Genomic DNA, 18575 nt, shown 5'->3' with positions numbered 1-18575 from the left:
TGTCCAGGACCCTGTAAAGTACATTTCAAGTTCACTCAGAATTTTTGAGGTTGTCAACAGCTCTGAAGAGACATCGTTGAAATTGGTTGAGCCATTCTGATTGCTATCTCTGACGTTTGCTCAACAACTCGGTGAGTGTGGCTGTCTCTGCGCTGTCTCTGATAACGTAATTGACTGGCCACGATGCACGGTCCCGACCAATGTTGAAAATTCTACGCGAAATAAATGACAAGCTCTTTCAGGCACTTTCGAATGTCAACAAGAAAATTGAAAACCAATTGTTGTAATTTCCGTCGTTAAATTGATTAGGATTTCACGTTGTTTGCACATTTTTCCCGTGTTTGCCTATCTGTCTCGTTCTGTATAGCAGGAGGAAGAGACAGCAGTTTGTGCGGTTGCCATGGTGATGGAATTCAGAGTGTTTTGTCGGTAGTTGCGGGGGAAATGAATTTACTTGATGGGATACCGATGAAATCAAACACGCGATGGCGCTTTGGGTGTTTTTTAATCACTCATATTCACTGATGAGGCAAAGCACTTTATGATGGAATGTATGTCTTTATATAAACATGCTTCATTCAGTCATGTTCTCCCTACTGAAACCGTGCACAAGTATCCCCTTAGTTGCTACATAAAGAAAGTTTGGCGGAACTCTTGAATTCTTGAATATTGTTTTGTACACCTTGCGCTTACGAGAATATGACGTAGTTTTGTGCGCATGCCAAATTAATTTACATGTAGTCTTGCTCATATTAACATTGGGTGCCTGGCAGGAAGGCATGTGAGCGTTCCGACGCGAAAAAACTCTTGCAAGAAAGGCTTCAATGTTCCCACGCTCGTACTAAGAACCTAATGTTCTCCCAAGCGAATTCTGAACTGTACGAATTTTAAATTTGTCACACATATGAATCATAGTTTTAAGAACAACTTGTGCTAATTTCTGACAGGCTGTTTTCTGCATATATGCTCTTGCTGGGAACAAATTTGGTGATTACGTATAATGATGTACGCATATGCCCTTCTGCCAGACACACAATGAAATGTACTTCGCAGTTCGCACCATACTTGAAGTTCGTACCAAGACCGCGTACCTATACAGCGTCCCACCCAAGGAACTCTCATGAAATGTTCAAAAAAGCGCCATCTAACATTCAGGCATACAGTGCCGTGTTCAAAAGTGACACCAATCTTTTATGTACATCACGTGGATTAAACAAAGAACGATACTCCTGCACACATGTCCAGAGGTATAAGCCTGCTTTACATACAATATGATTGCCTGCGTCACGTTTCCTCAGGATTCATTTCCAATTCACACACTTGATCAAGGCCGAGCAATTTTCAAAAAAACCTTTAGTCTGCAAACAACGCTGTGGAGCAAGGACATTACTGCACCTACATCTCGTAATTAACTACTAATACAGCCGATAACGATGTGTTAAGCATGTTGGATAATTAGCATGATTGACTTTAGAGGCAAGCTAGAGCAACTGCTCAGCTGTTGTCATTTAAACCTGATGGTGAAGTAAGCAAGTAAGGCACAGTGTTTGGTCCAGCATCAGCCTCACCATTGAGTCAACACAGCGCAGCAGTGACATCTCTAGTTAGCTGTGTCTCTCCCCGTACAACTCCGGTTGAATAATTACCCAGGACAGCTCATCTTGCCTCTTTCATGCCGTTTCCTCCTTCCATGAGGACAAATCTGATTGCCTTGCCGTTCCCCCGCGGTCTCAATTGACGCCGACGGGATAGCAAATTTACACAGAGAGCGTACGGTTACCAACAGCGGGTATTTTTTTCTTCGGTACGGTCGCTCGTCAAGTGACGGGCTGTAAATTTGGATGTGGAGTTTACGACTGGCGGTTGAAACGATTGGATTGGGGGCTGAGCAACGTTGATATTAGAGGATCTGCTTGCGATGTTGATGGTGTTACATTAGTACTACTGGCATTGCATGCCTACCTCACAGTCTTTATGTTGGATTCTTGTTTTTATCTCGTCATGGTGAGTTTCTTCATGTACCAATGAATTCATCATTTTGTTCTGCCTTACCGTCTCATTTGTAAAACCTATTGATTGTGACTTCATTTTATTATTCACATTGTAATGTAAGTAGGATATAGAATTTGTGTTTTTTTCTTCTCATGGTCATTTGAAATAAAAAATCACATTTTAGAGTCTGCCAGTGAATAACATTGACATTCGCATGCCATGTACTGTACATCTGCAAACAATGAAACCAAATACCCCTACATGTGGTTGCTATTTATAAGACAGCTTCATTTCTGAATAAAAAGTTGTTGTATTAACTTTCAGGACCGGAAATTCCTGAAATATTGAAGTGTTTATAACCTTTTAAAGGATTGATGCACTTGGAATTGATGCTGTCACAAATTCATTTGATCTGTTGACTCTAAATTTTAATTATTTACACACTTTTGGTTGAATTTGTGTAATAAAAAAATTAAAAAAATCAACCCTGGATTTTTGTTTTCAGTACTGAGGTGAAGTCACATTTGAAATGTTTATATTACAATTGCATTCCCAGTGCTTTTCAACAAATTTTTGTTTTCAATTAAGAAATGTTCAACTTGTATGTTTCATTCCAACCACAAAAATTCCTGTTTTAGAAGTCTGCAACCATCTAAAAAAAAGGTGTTTGTTTTGGGCAAAACAGATCCGCTTTAAAGGGAATAAACAACATTTGCAAACATCAAAAAATAAAACTACTAAGTTTTTACGAAATACCTTACTAGGATGCTGGTAAATGACAGTCTAAAGCATCCTGTAAAATTATGGCACCTGGTATCAAGTCATTATCAAGAAAATGGTATTTTTGTATTATTTCCAACGGTGGTCGGCCGACCACCGTTGGAAAAACCTAACTATTTTTCAACTACTGCTCCAAATTTGCAATTTTTTTTCAGTCCAAATTTTGTTTGCTATTGGTTACATGTTCATGAACGGGTGCAGGCCAGCTAGACTGGTTCCCTTACCTTACAATTTTCCGACATCTATAAATTGATCCATTTTATCTTTAGTGGAGTCAGGGAACCAGACTACTTAAACATTTTTGGTTTTTTTTGGTTTTTCAGGCATTTTCGAACACAAAACTTTAAACCTGTCAGTTAAACAATATTTGATCTATTTTTATACTCACCCCTCAAAAAGTTCATTTCTGAAAATTACAGCAAAAGCCAATGATGTACACTCCCTTTAATTGCGAGCAGACTGGCTTCCCAGTCCGTACATTATCGATACTGAGTGTGGGGCTGGAACCAGCCTACCCCGCCAGAAAGGAATTATTGTCTGGCAGCCAATAATTCAAAATGGTAAAGTAATAATTCAATAACTAAACATGGGCCGATTTTTTTGAAGCTGTCTCATTCAAAAGTGAATAACTTGTATATTGCTAGAAAAAAATAGCAATTTAGAAAAGGAATCTATTTTTCGGGATGAAACTCAAAAATAGCACCAGGAACGCAACTTTAAAACAATAGTCAATTAGCTGATTGCATTTATCTTACGATTTCACTGCTCTTAATTCAATAACAAACACAATTTTAGTACAGTTTCAATCCTTGAGTGTGAATCATGTTGTATGACGCTGTACTCCATGTCTCTCTGGAGTCTTTTGCTTGCTACTTAGCGCTCAATTGGTACTAGTTTCCTTGCGTTGAAATGAGAATTTCAAGGCATTGAGTTACCCCGGGATGTTTAATTGCACCTTGAGAATTGGAGCGCCGACAATAGATGCTCTTGACGCATTCGTAGGTGATGCGTTGCCATGGTAATAAGAAACCGAGTGCGATTTCTATTACCAGTGGACAAATTGACACGGAATTCCATTGTGTGAATTGTTAATTAATCATAGAGGAGAACATGCATACTTTGGCGGTGATACTTGATCAAGGAGAGAATGTACGTCAAGAAGTGAATATTGGATTGAGTGAATGAAAAGGAAAAAAAGCAACAATTCAATTGGATGTGCAATGTGCCATTGATTGCAAGAGGCCACCATAAAAGAGGCCATGTATTCTGCTGTGAATTACCAGTATGGGAAAAGTCGATATGTAAACACCAAACTAGTTAAATGTTCGAAACTGCAAAGTTCAAATAATAGATGAAACTGCCATTCTTGAAATAATTGCTAATGTTTAAAATAGAACGCCATAATTTTGTGGAGACAGATATTTTTCGCTTGGCATTATGGGCAAAGTCAGCATCTGCGCCACAAACTTGTTTTTATCCCTAACTCCCTAGGGGGTGTGCAAAATTGTATTAAAATTGGAGGATTCAGGACTGTTAGGGCTACTTTAGTTCAATACTGGAAAGTTCCAACACATTGTGAAACTTCATTTCTGGAAATGATTGCAAAAATGTTTAAAATCGATCAGTTTCAGGGAGACGGCAAAGTTTCCATTTGGATGGCCACAGATCAGTGAAGTGATGATGCAGGTTGTTGCCATGTGATCATGGTTGCCATGGTTCTGTCCAATCGGGAGTCAGAGTTGAAGATTTCCGGTTGAAGGGATGAAATGGCAAATGCAATTATTTGCTTGATTTCCCATGCTGGAAGCAGGGAATATCAAGTTAATCCTTCATGTTATTTATATTGATGCTTGCTTCTCACGAGATTTCTGACGTGTCCATCTTGAAAAGCTAATAAAGGGAGTGGTTTTCTATGGGATTGTTGGGATAGATTTATTTGAAATTTACAGAACCCTGCCTCCAGGGAAACAGCAATTGCATTGACTTTATACACTGACAAATGCATTACAAAGCTTAAATATAACCTTAGAATGTTGTCAATTTCTACATTTGACAATTTTTTTATATATTATATTTTTATTTCATTTATTTTATTTCAGACAGTATCCAACAGCGTAAGTGCCAGAAACGGATGGATAAATATTAATTGATTTACAATAAAAATACAAATAAAAATTTGCAAATTTACAATGAAACACTGAAAAGACATTCAGACATCAAAACTAAAAAAAAATTTGTTAAACATCTAAACTAAAAAACATTTAGACTCGAAAGCACAATAAAACGAAACAGGCTCTCTGTGGGCCTGACTTTTCAATCCGGTTACACCTCTATGTTCCGACACCCCTATGTTCCGACTGCACATATTCCTATTCCTAACCCTAACCTTAACCCTAACCCTAACCCTAACCCTAACCGGGAGTAACACAATCTAAGTTGTTGGAACATAGGGGTGTCGGAACATAGAGCAGTCACCTTCAATCCATGACAGCAGACCCACATTAAAGGGGAGAGGTGGACCTCTGAAAAGTTTGCCAGAAGATTTTAAACTAAAAAGGGACTGGCTAAAAATATCGATGCTAGGATTGGTGTTAGAAATGGAAAATGAAGCTTAGTCAACCGGTGAATAAACCCATTTTTTTTGTAGCGCTGACCCCATTGGTATGGAACATGGAACACATCAGGATATCAGAGATTGGAACGAGACATCTTCAAGGGGAAACAAGAAATACAAATTACAAGTAAAATAAGAGTTGACGCATTCGTAGAGAAAAATCAGGTCCAGAGTTTTGCTACCTTGCTTGCATGAATCCTGACAGATTTACATGTAAGTTGAGACCTAATCCTGTCTCATCCACATTGTTGCCAAGGAAACGGTAGAATTTTCTTTGGTCATGCTCGATGCGCTCTGCTTGAGATGCAGATAGAGAATTGATACACACTGAGGAAAATTCGAGACTGGGTCTTGCAAGAGAACAGGAAAGCACCCGTTTTGTTTTGGGGTCCAGATTTTTGCAATGACGCCAGAAAATTGCCAACATTCGATTTGCTTTGGCAACAACGTAATCAACATGTGGAGTGAATGTTAAGTTAGAGTCAGTTAAAATACCCAGACCCTTTTGATCGGTGACTCTTTCCAAATGTGAATGAGATAATTCATAATCAAACAAAAGGGGCCGTATCATAAGTCCAACGCCCCATAGGTCCGACGCCTCATAAGTCCGAGATTTCGAACTTATGAGGCGTCGGACTTATGAGGCATAAAATTTATTTATTCCACCTCATAGGTCCGATGCCTCATAAGTCCGACGCCTCATAAGTCCGACAACTTAAACGCCTCGTTTTTCCGTTGTCGGACTTATGAGGCGTCGGACCTATGAGGTGTCGGACTTATGAGGCATCGGACCTTTTAGGCGTCGGACTTATGGGCCTTTATTTGGTTAGGGGATGTGATTTTGTTGGACTTATGAGGTGTCGGACCTATGAGGCGTCGGACTTATGAGCGGACCCCAAACAAAACAGGCTGTTTCGTTAAAGTCAAAGTAAGGACTTTACATTAGTGGGGTTATTCAATGTTAACCTCCATGTAGAGGACCATGCAGAGAGCCTGTCCACTTCCTCCTGAAGGACTTGAGCATCATCAGGCCCCCGGACCGTGCGAAACAGCTTCAGATCGTCGACAAACAAAAGACTTTGAGAATGATGATCAGAAATGGAAGGGATATCATTGACAAACATATTAAAAAATACAGGGCCCAGAACGGGTCCTAAATATATACAACTGAAATAAATCTTCAACACAAGTACATGTTAATTTTCACACACTCCACATGCGTAAAGAACTTCCTTGCATAAAACTGTTTGTCCAAAAAAACCCAGATTGACAAGAAAACCACCCGCATGGACATGTCTTCTCCCACTGAAACAGGTGCATGTAGAGATGGGGAAAAGGTTCATGTATATTTGATAAGGCAACTCCTCTTGAGTTTCAGCCACAGACCCAAGAGGAAAATCTAAAATTGTAATCATTTTCTCTTGAAATGCAGGACTCGCTCCACACGCACATGCTCCAGTACGTCTTGACTGAGTCTTAAAGATGCCCAGGTGGTGCAGTCATTATCGTAGCAGCTAGTGGAACCAGACTGACTATCATTTCAAGGCAGGAGAACCTCCAACGATGATCTGATGAGTGTCTTGAGCTTTCTCAATTGGTAAGTGCCCCCCCCCCCCCCATCATCATGCCCCTAGTCCATCTACCAAAGTCCAGTCTTCGTTTGGGCTCATTTGCTGCAGAAATGCCAAAGATGCACGTTTGGGAAATTAGGAATATGATGGCTCGCAAAATGCTAGTACAGTACATGTAGCACTACCAATGAATTTCTGGAGGCACTTGTGCTAACAGGATGTAAATGATGATGGCAATTTCAGTCTAGTACAGATGCACCTCAGGAAAGATCATTGTAAGTCATTAGTCATCTGTCTTGAGATTTGTCCGTGTTTGTTGTTTGATAACCTCACAAAGTGCATCATTACATCAAGACGTTTTTTTTTTTTTTTTGATGGGAGCAAGAGTTATTTTGACATCTGCTTTTATAGGTAGGACTGATTTCCAAAAGGTGAGTTACTTCTGCAGATGTACGTCCCGTAATGAGTACGTGCAGAAGTACATGATGCTCAATTTGCCATCCGTTAGACTCGTCTATTTTCGAATAATTTAGTATTCGATTACTCAAAATTGATTATTTGGATATTTTCGAAACTGCCATCTGCAACTGCGTGCTGCACCGGTCAAAAGTTGCACGCAGAGCCAGTTCAAATTTGTGTGCGGCAATTGATATGGTTAGCAGGAGTGTTTTGTAGTAAGCATTTTATAACCTCAAGGGCTTTAACCTGTAAAAGGATGGGCACAACGAACTGACATCAACAAAGAAGTTACCGTCGACAAACAAAAGTGGCACCTCAACTTCACGAGAAAATAGCATAACGGTCGTGTATGTACATGCATAGATTTTTGGTTTTCGAATATTCAAACTGGCAAATTTGAATTTTCTGTTGATGATTAAATCTTTGAATAATCGGTTTATTTCGGACAGCCCTACTGTCTATACATCATTGGATTGCTGCAATCGTATAATGAACTATGAATGTGCTTGATGATATTGCCCTTTCTTCTGTATTCATGAATATATGTGCTTTCGGATCCAAGTTCATAGATACGAGAATAAAATTGAAGATACAATGTACCAGTACATGTAATTTAAGTGAATAATTTATATACACTACTCTGTAGGGTGTATTAAAACAGGCGTATACATATTAAAACAAAGGCATAGTTTGGAAGTAAAAGTTAGGCAGTGTCGCACATGGCAGGATTCAAGCAAAGCAAAGTTAACTCAGGAATTGAAAAGTGTGTTATTTTGACAAGGATTGATGGTCTCGAAATAGTTAGTGAACACGGTGTAAAAGCAGAGTGTTCAAATTGGCCATGGGGTACCCCCAAGATGTCTACATGTAGTTGCCTCTCTAGGTCTGCTAAAACCGAGAGTGGAGAAATTTCCACCTTCCAAGGCCCAGAGGAACTAAAGAACATGGCTGTTAGAAAAGGTCAGGAAGTATCAGTGAGGACATACAAGTAGCGGGGACAGGAGCACCTGCTTGGAAAGTGTGAAGTTATTGATCAGAGAAAAGAGGGACTTGCTGCTGGGCAAACTCTGTCTACCGGTAGATTCATTGTGAACGAGGTGAACATCAAGTGTAAGGCTTTCTCACATTTCCACACATGTGCTTCATTCTGATCTGCATTACTTCTAGATAATTGACTACTGTACTATGTTCCAATATGGCTTCAGGCTGCCTGGTTCAGTTCAGAATGTAACATCGTTCACACTGGAGTTTCTGAACTAGTTTGTGAATGTACTGACATGAAAAGTTTGTGTGAGGTCTGACGAAGTAAGGCCGCATCTGCATCAATAATGATTCAGAGAGATAATTCAAAAATTATAGTCTGTAATCTCTTTGACCGTTACTAGATAAGACGATGGATGTATAAGATTTGAAAATACATTTTCAGGCTTATTCACTGAGCTCTAAAGTACAAAGAAATGTCTGTTTTGTAACGTCTGTGATGCTGGAATTGTGCTTTTACAGAAACAGCCTAAGCCACGGAAGTATCGGCTTGTCTCTCAGGCTCTTCGTCTTTTCCACCCTATCACTTCGCTTTTGATTAGTAACTTTTTTTTCTCTCTAAATGTCCATTGGCCAGAAACAATTAACCAGCGCACCTGCGGATTGGCATTTCCTGACCTTTGAGAAATTAACTAACAGCGGTTTGTCTCCTCGGGTATGCGGAAGATCTTTCAATTTTACGGTCTCGCACTTCTACTTCGGACGTTGCCACATCTCTGCACTCTGCCTTCAGGCCATTGCTACATCTCTCTCACATGTTTAAGATTTGTCACTGGAGAGATAAGGTGTGATCAGAGCTCTTGTCGTTGCGGCGTGATCAAGAGAGCATGAAGATGTTCAGTTGACAGTCTTGGAAAGTTGTCTTTGCTTACTAGATTGGATATTAAGTGTCAATGAACCGCTGAATCTCTTCAGCGTTTAATTGCTTCTCAAGTGGTGAGTAATCCTTTAAGAACCGTTAAATTGCCGAGGCAAGGACCTGCCTTTCTTAAGTCCTCTTGGATTCAATTATCAATTGATAATGTTGGCAGTGTCGTTCTCCCAGCTTGAGATTGCATTTACCCGAGATGGAGAGGTTCTTTAAGATACACAACGTAGAGACTAAGGAGTTCACTTTAAGGGAGTACGTGACGACAGCAAGTTTTATAATGGATTCCTTGCTGCGATAACATCGTACTTTCACTAAATGGATCGACATAAGTGGTTGATGTGTTTAAATGTCATGTCTGCATTAGCGGAAAAATCCTATAAGAGATGAGTTATCTTGAGTAGTTGATGGAAACTTGTTAGTCTAGTGGAAGATTTCTTAATTGGCCATATTCATGACCAAACGAGGGTCCTTTAGGCCCCAAAAATAAGTCTCCGGTTTCTGGTATGCGCGGGCGTCGCCGTAACCATGCACGTCGGCAAAATGAAGAAAAAAAAATTTCAATGAAAGATGATGTCTCAAAACCACAAAACTCACTGGTTTGACTGGAATCCTGCTGCTGCACAATTTTAACGTGTTTTTAGATGGGGTTATGATCGAGAATAAGCTTTATGTGGCCTCTCTGGACTCCCATATATTTGCACTAAGTTTAGTCGGGCACCATTTTGCAGTCATCCGCCGACATTTGAAGCAAAAAAAAACAGGTAAAAAAAAAAAAAGCCGTGTCACCGCACCACTTTTTGGGCAAGCTCCATACCAGAAACCGGAGACTTTTTTTTGGGCCTTAACTTATTAAATGCAGCTATTTTCTGGGTACGAATATCACATTTGTTGAAGCAACTTTGATAACTTTACTTCAATGTATAAAAAAGTAAATATTGTACAAATTTTGATTTAGACCAAGGCGTTAACTTCTGTCAATAACTTCGATTATGGGGTCGGGTACCCGCATCCAATTTTACAAATTACTTAGCAACTTCTAAGACAATGTAAAAGAAAGATTTTGGCGAATTTTCAAAATAAAAACCAGTACAGATTTCACATTTATGTGCAGGCGTGACAGATGACGCTCGCGAAAGTTGAACCACAAAGCTATGTACAAAGCCCTTCAGACAATTTCCAGGCTTTGAATTGTTGGGTGTTGGGTTGGGTTTCTTTTACAGCCCTGTACCTGGGTATCCGTGTTTTACTTTAGTAGGGTGCCCGGTTCCCGTACTACCTGTAAAATGTACACCACTAGAGTCACTCCAGATCCATACTGGCACACCCTACCAACCTTGCAAGCTACGGTACATGCATGTACATGTACATTGTACATGTATCTACAGGGTGAGTCATAAAAAGCGGAACCCAAATCCAAAAACATATATTTCATATTTAAAAAACCATGTAGCACCAAAAATAATAATGACTGGAAAGCCAATTTCAAAAGCTACTTTTAGATGGAAACATTACTGAAATTGCTCAATCCGTTCAAAGAATATCACCATTTAAACGCAATGACCCTAAAACCTGTCTGGTCCAAAAAAAGCAATTTATTGTGTGTTTTGACTGTTTGGAACAACAACGAAAATGACACAGAATACTTGTTTCAGCAAATGTCACCAAATGTAGTACACAATATTTTGATTAACAACCCTGGTTAGGCAAACAATATGATTTATAAAATCTACTTTTTTAAAAGACGGGCCTTCAATAGGACTTTGTTGCATATTGTTAACGTTTAAACTAAGATTTCATCGCTGGCGATGTTTGAAGACAATTGTGACGACGATGGTTGAAATCGCATTTTTTTTGGACGAGACAGGTTTTAGGGTCATTGTGTTTAAATGATGATATTCTTTGAACGGATCGACCGTTTTTCAGTAATTCTGTCATCTAAAAGTAGCTTATGAAATTGGCTTTCCAGTCATTATTATTTTTGGTGCTACATATTTTTTTAAATATTTGGGTTCCACTTTTTTTGACTCACCCTGTAGTTCTAGATGGTATGTTTGCAATCTCCCAATTTGTCAATGTCTTAGATGTTGATACTTGTCCTTAATAATCACCTACCCAGCTCCTTATGACAAGTCCTCCAACAACTGCATCTCCCGTGAAATCAGGAAGTGAAGAAAAAAAATCAACATGTTCATATACCGGTATCTAAATGAAATATAACGTTTCAGACCACAATTTGTGCTATATTTTGAGTTGGGTGATTAATTATTAACTAATACCCTTTATCAGTAAATTTTACTTCAGTTAGTTTTTATTTCCGTTGATATTTTGAAGAGGCTGCCTGTTTTGTACACGGTCCTTGCACCAAATAATTATTTCACCAGGTGATGCATGCACAGTACTTCCAGGAAACTTCATCTTCACGTCAATCTCAGCTATGTCTATGGTATGATGCCGTAGGTATCAAGCTACCAATCTTGGCTTGCAGTGGAATCCTCTGTATGGCAGTTATGGGTCTGGTCACGTACTCTATGGAATGATAATGCTAGGTACACTGTGCGCTTGTTATTAAACAATGTGATTCATCCGCCGTCATTGACCAGTTGCTTTCTTGGAAATTTGCGGTGTGATTTGTGGTCGAAGTGGACCAGGGCTGAAGAAAATTGACTCTGGGGGAAAATTATACAGTTGATTGCCACTTTGACAAAGCATATAGGCAGCGTGTTCTTACATGAAGAGAGCTGAAATTGACCTCCACATTTTTTGGAGGATAAAGAATGTTGCCTTTGAGTTTTCAAAGGCAAAGTCTTTCTTAAATTGTATTTTTCTAGCAATGCAGAAGTGATTCACTTTTGAATGAGACATCAACCGGAAAAGAAGCTGCCCGCGTTTAGTTATTGAACTGTTACTTTACAATTTCGAATTGTTGGCTGCCGACGATAACTCCCCACAGTCACATAATGAATGGACCGGGAACCTGTCTGCTCGCAAAGTGGATCCGTTTGTGCCCAAAACAAGAATCTTATATGAGAAGGGTGCAGACGTCGAAAAGAGGAAACAATCGGGTTTTTGGTAGGAATAAAACATACACAATTTTTATTAACAGAAAAGAATTGAATGTTTGAAGAGCACGAGAAACGCAACTTTGAAATTCCTTGAGAATTGAGTGATGATGGAGACAGACATGTATGACAAAGATGCAGAAATCCAGTTAGCTTCAGCAACATGCTCTCGTAGTTCAACGTAGTTCAACGTCCAGTTGATTGCCTTGTGTGTCATTAGTCTGGCCTTGAGTGGAAGGGGGGGGGGGGATTCTTCCTGGGAATGACTTGATGACATCTGATAATGTTGTACCGGTAGTCTAGCATTCAGACATCTATCACGATCATGCACTAGCGTCGTTGTCATGTTGAATGTGTTTCTCGTTTCATAGTGCCTCACCCGATCAATGATCATCAAGTGATGATTTGTTCAGATCATCATCTTGCTGTTCTCTGAATCGGATGCTTCATCCATTTGGTATGTCATCAGTGTTTTCTGTCATCTCCCCCGTCTACTGTTTGAACTCACAATTTTATAAAAGAAGCCGTGGATCAGAGACAGCCGACCAATTCTGCATGTACCTGCTTCGGGTAAGTATCGATTGTGCTGAACTACCGTATGCTGATTGTGCTTGTAAGTTTTTTGCTCTAGGGATTCTACAATGTTTTAAAGGGACGGGTAGTTTACAAAAGAGGACCTCTTCAATGTGAGTAAAGTTACGGAATGATATGGCCATATGATCTTTGCACATTTTTGTAGGTAAATCTGTGACACTCGTAGCAGATACATTGTTGTACATGAATGTACAATGCACATTTTTTAAATCTGTCATCAGCGTAAGGAACTTACAAATGTTCTGTGCAAGATATGTACAATGTGCCATGTACCAAAAGAATTTTGTGTGAAAATACGTGTGCATGTTGCACTACCTAGCCAGTGAAACATTTTGAAACCGAATCTGGTTATGAGTTGGTTAGAAAGTCGTAATGACTTAAAGGCCATGGACACACAGCGTTCTTATTTCTCAGCCAGAGAAGTAAATAAAATTAAGGATTAATAAGGAGATGGGTTTCCATGGTAGTAGCTTTAGGCGAGAAATTCACACCTAAATGGGAAGGCCAAGCTGGTAAAATTATTCATTAAAAAAGGGAAAGACTGATCACTTGCTGGAATTTAATCCGTCCTATAACTAATCACATTAGAGCAAAAAAAAAAAAAAAAAAGTAGCGAAATGAAAATCGAAAGAAAATATACAAGCAATCTTATGTTTGACGTCAACTATTAAAATAAGATATAATTTTAATGAATCTGTTATAATTTTAATTAAAGGGAATATACATCATTGGCTTTTGCTGTAATTTTCAGAAATGAACTATTTGAGGGGTTAGTATAATAGATCAAATATTGTTATACTGACATGTTTGAAGTTTTGTGTTCGAAAATGCTGGAAAAACCAAGAAAAACAAAAATGTTAAGTAGTCTGGTTCCCTGACTCCACTAAATATAAAATGGATCAATTTACAGATGCCGGACAATTGTAACGTAAGGGAACCAGTCTAGCTGGCCTGCACCCGTTCATGAACATGTAACCAATAGCAAACAAAATTTGGACTGAAAAAAATGGTAAATTTGGAGCAGTAGTTGAAAAATAGTTAGGTTTTTCCAACGGTGGTCGGCCGACCACTGTTGGAATTTTTTACAAAAATACCATTTTCTTGAAAATGACTTCACACCAGGTGCCATGATGTTACAGGATGCTATAAACTGTCATTTTCCAACATCCTAGTTAGGTATTTCGTAAAAATTTGGCAGTTTTATTTTTCAATGTTTGCAAATGTTGTATATTCCCTTTAATTGCTGTATATTCCAAACACTATTTATTCCCATATACCGGTACAGTATTACACAATGAATGTTTTCGAAGTTTATTTTTCCCATCCGTAAAAACATTTTAAATTCTTGAGCAGGGAGGACGAATATTTCAGCAGCATGGATATTTACCGACTTCAACTTTTTCTTGTGGACATATTCCATTTTCAATGCATACTGAACTGAGGGGTTCCATCATTCGTCAGACACCTACTATCAAGGAACATGGTTTCCGTTACAGCTTCGGTGGCTCAAGTTTCAGAGAATTCTTTCATGAGATGGTGAGACCGGCTCATGCCATGATGCCCGATTCCATCTCTTTTTGTCTTACGGGAGCTTAAACTAAAGCCTGGTGACATTTAGAAATCAGCTTGGCATCACAATGCAGTGAGCTGTGGGACTCCGGTGTTAGTTGATGAATAGGATGTTTGTGAGTAATGATTGGGGTTGAACCCTAGAAATCTGTCATATCCAGAGACTGGCATTTTAGGAAGTCATTTTCAAGCCTCTCAAGAATTCATCAAAATGGGAACTGCTTTTTAAATGTTTTATGTTGCTAAACATTTTGATTATTTCATAAAGATTTTTTTATAAAACGCGTCATACAGAAAAAGACATTCTAGAGTTGTCATTACAACTTGCAAGAATTTTATAAATATACATTTCTACATGTGTTTATTTATTTGTGTTTGCAAACTTGTTACTACATTCTCTAAATTGCACTTCTGAAATTGGCAGCCAGCCAGCGATTTTGCAACCTGCATGCATCATGCATTGAAAAACCAACATGCATTTTTGTAGCAATTTTGAACTGGGCACATGTGTGATGTCCCATGGCTATCGTCGATCTAACCTCCAGAATTCCCTGTAGGATAATTAGATCAAAATTGCTTTTTAACTTATTGGATGGGCATAATCATCCAGGCCATCATGTGGAGTAGTTTTTGCACGTAGACAGTACATAATACATGGGTTTCACGTAGGCAGTTATCCCGGGTGACATTTATATGGCAGTGTGATTGAGTAGTGGTGCCTGACCAGAAGGCATTGATGAATACCGGGAGAGTTTGCAGCTTTTTTTATGGTACAATATCTGCTCGTTAATGAGGACGTGTCCACCGGAACTGATAATGATATTGTAGACCAGACTTAAAGGGACACTAGGTCTTGGAACAGCCCAATTGGGCTACAAAACGCGCTTTGAACGAGATTATGTTAATAATCGGAAAGAACATTCAAAACTAGGATATAAACATCCACACAACTATCCTTTCAAAACTGGGCGTTTTTGTGTTATTCCTGTATTATGTGTGCGAGAACGAATTTCGGGGTCCACTTTTGCGACCCAATAAATTTGAGCCGTTCGGATGCTACATTGTAGCTGTGATTTCATTCGTATGCGTAAAGTGTTCGCCTTTTGTGGACGTTGAAGAAACCACATTTTTTGCATTGGTGATTGGTCACCGCTGTTCCCAAGGCACACAACGTGTATATCGTACACTGTATGAGAACGACACGAAAAACGTATTCGTACTCCGTCTTGTCCAATGTAAACAAGCGGGGTTTTTCGTTTTTTTCTCGGGAACGGTAAGACATTAGGTTGGTTTCCTTTCAACCACATGTTTGAAATAGGATAAGTAAACAATCCAAAACATGAAATTTTAAGGGATTTCAGGACCTTGTGCCCCTTTAAGTATGCCAGAGCTTTGCCAAGGTATACTACACCACATGGGAAACGCTTAAGAAGCAGCAAATTTTGAACCTTGGATGAAGTTCAAGAGAAAAAATATTTTAACAGATTAGTGCATTAATTTGATAGCTCTAAAGCGGTCAAACCCGGACAATTGCTTTTCCGATACATGTAGTTAAGTGCTGTCGGGGGCTCTAGCTAGGAAAGGTCATTACAGTGTAGGGCGTAGCACTGTAAGTGATCAAGTTTGTTCTTCTCGCGAAAACAAATTTTGGCAAAATTGTCCCCAATGTATGTTAGATTTTAAATCCCAGTTTGGTACGAAAGTAATCTTACTAGTACATTAAGTGCTATGATGTGCAGGTATAATCCTGTGCATCGTGAACCTTCATGGGCCTTATTCACGAGTTGGCCATTTATGTCAAGTTCCCTGAACATATTTCATTAAGTGCCAAATGTTCAATGGGATGGCGCTAGACTATTTATGCAGGCACAATGCAGTATTATTTACTATTTCTCTTTTTCTTTTTCTTCTTTTTTTTTTTTTTTTTCTTCATTTCTTTTTTTTTTTATCTGGTTTTAAACATTAGGTAATTTTTTATTACAAATTTAAAATTATTCATGAAGCAGACTGGAATTAATTAGAAATTGACTTGCTTTCATTTCTCTTTGGAACTTCCAAAAATTTAGATTTTACCTCACTTTCAATTCAATATGGCCGACTCGTGAATAAGACCCATTGTCAAAAGTTGCACACGTCATCGCTGTGTGCAGAGCTCTATCAGTAGTTGTGACACAGAATTATGGACAAATTTGTCAATTGGATCTGCTTCAAAGTATGAAAAACGACGGGGGGGGGGGGGGGGGAAACCATGAGGATTAAACGATTGATTTATCTCTTGAAAAAAGTCATTAAGAAATCCTTGGCTAGATTTGAAATCTTTGAAAAATTAAACAGATTGCAGAAATTAAAAATAAAAACTTGAACATGTTGCAAAAACACCTTAGTACGTGACATTGGCAAACAACGTTTCCATCCTACCGGGTACATGTAGTAAGTCTCCCTGAAATTTTCTGTCACAACAACTTTAAGCTGTGCAATTACATCATCGGATCCACGGTTTCCATGGCAACCAGACGAGCCAAGCTTCTTCAGGGTGAGCTCCTACCTCCGTTTCAGAAAAATGTAATTGAATAGAAATGTGCAGATTGAGCAGGCTTGTCATTCTTTGTCAGGCCGCGAATAATGGGATGCGAGTCCGCCGTGCCGTTGGGGGATATTTGCCATCCGTTTCAGATTGGATCAGTAGACAAAAGAGTTTGATCTTCTTGATTTTGATTCTCCTCCTCCTTACTGCTCGAGCACTCCCAAGATGATTCCTGCTTCCTGAGTCATGTCAATATTGGCTTCCCTTGAATTATCTTAAAACTCTTACAAGACATATATCAGCTTTTAGTGAACTCTCTTGTGTAGTGTATTCCCATGCCGATAAATGCTCATAGCAGTGCCTAGATGAGGCAGTTTTGTTACTTTCTCGTAGGAATATGTGTCTTGAAAACACTGCAAGAGCACGTTCAAGTTGTAAGTTAGGAAAAAGCATTGCTTTCTTTGTTTCTCAGATCCCAAACTGTGTGTAAATTATCAGTTTTGCTGTGCCGGTACATGTATAGGGGAGACATAATATTCCGCATTGTTAAATCATTGAAAAAAATTAGAGACTTGACGCATGTACAGGGTGTCCTGAAAATAATGGTGCATGTAAACCCCGCCATTTTCGCCAATTTACAACCGGAAATTACTGCAAGTGTTTACACGATCTTCAAGGTTACAGATTTAGCTTGAGAATACTGTTTGTTTAATTAAGATTGCTTTTGTAGATCCAGAGATATGTTTGAATAACCGCAAAGCCAAAAAAAACTTTCTGTGCTGCTTTTAGGAAGCGAGTGCTTCAAAGATCAGACAATGCCAGTGTGGTTCTTTTGATTTTATCCCTATGGGTGTAAGACAAACATTCCATTCGCACGACAATATAGGGTTTTGTTCTTATGTTGAAACAATTTAATAGCACAGACAGGTTCACGTCTTTAAAACTTCAATGAAAGAGTTCCATTCAATATAAATAAATATTGCACACTCTGCTTAAAGGGAATGTACATCATTGGATTTTGCTGTCATTTTCAGAAATGAATTATTTGAGAGGTTATTATAATAGATCAAATATTGTTACACTGACAATTTTGAAGTTTTGTGTTCGAAAAGGTTGGAAACACCAAGAAACACAAAAATGTTGAAGTAGTCTGGTTCCCTGACTCCACAAAAGATAAAATAGATCAATTTATAGATGATGGAAAATTGTAAGGCAAGGGAACCAGTCTAGCTGGCCTGCACCCGTTCATGAACATGTAACCAATAGCAAACACAATTTGGACTGAAAAAAATGGTAAATTTGGAGCAGTAGTTGAAAAATAGTTCGGTTTTTCCAACGCTGGTCGGCCGATCAGCGTTGGAAATGTTTACAAAAATACCATTTTCTTGAAAATGACTTCACACCAGGTGCCATAATTTTACAAGGTGCTTGAGACTGTCATTTACCAACATCCTAGTAAGGTTTTTTCGTAAAAACTTGGTAGTTTTATTTTTCGATGTTT

At 38.8% G+C, this 18575-nt stretch overlaps 1 pseudogene; it reads left to right on the top strand.

Moving 5' to 3' along the window:
• Nucleotides 1–1440: 1440 nt before the first annotated feature.
• Nucleotides 1441–18575, top strand: part of LOC119741458 — a 41253-nt pseudogene continuing 24118 nt past the window's right edge.

The sequence above is a fragment of the Patiria miniata genome, unplaced genomic scaffold (genome assembly GCF_015706575.1).
Source record: "Patiria miniata isolate m_02_andy unplaced genomic scaffold, ASM1570657v1 HiC_scaffold_5, whole genome shotgun sequence".
Taxonomy (NCBI): domain Eukaryota; kingdom Metazoa; phylum Echinodermata; class Asteroidea; order Valvatida; family Asterinidae; genus Patiria; species Patiria miniata.
This window is presented reverse-complemented; position numbering and strand designations above follow the sequence as displayed.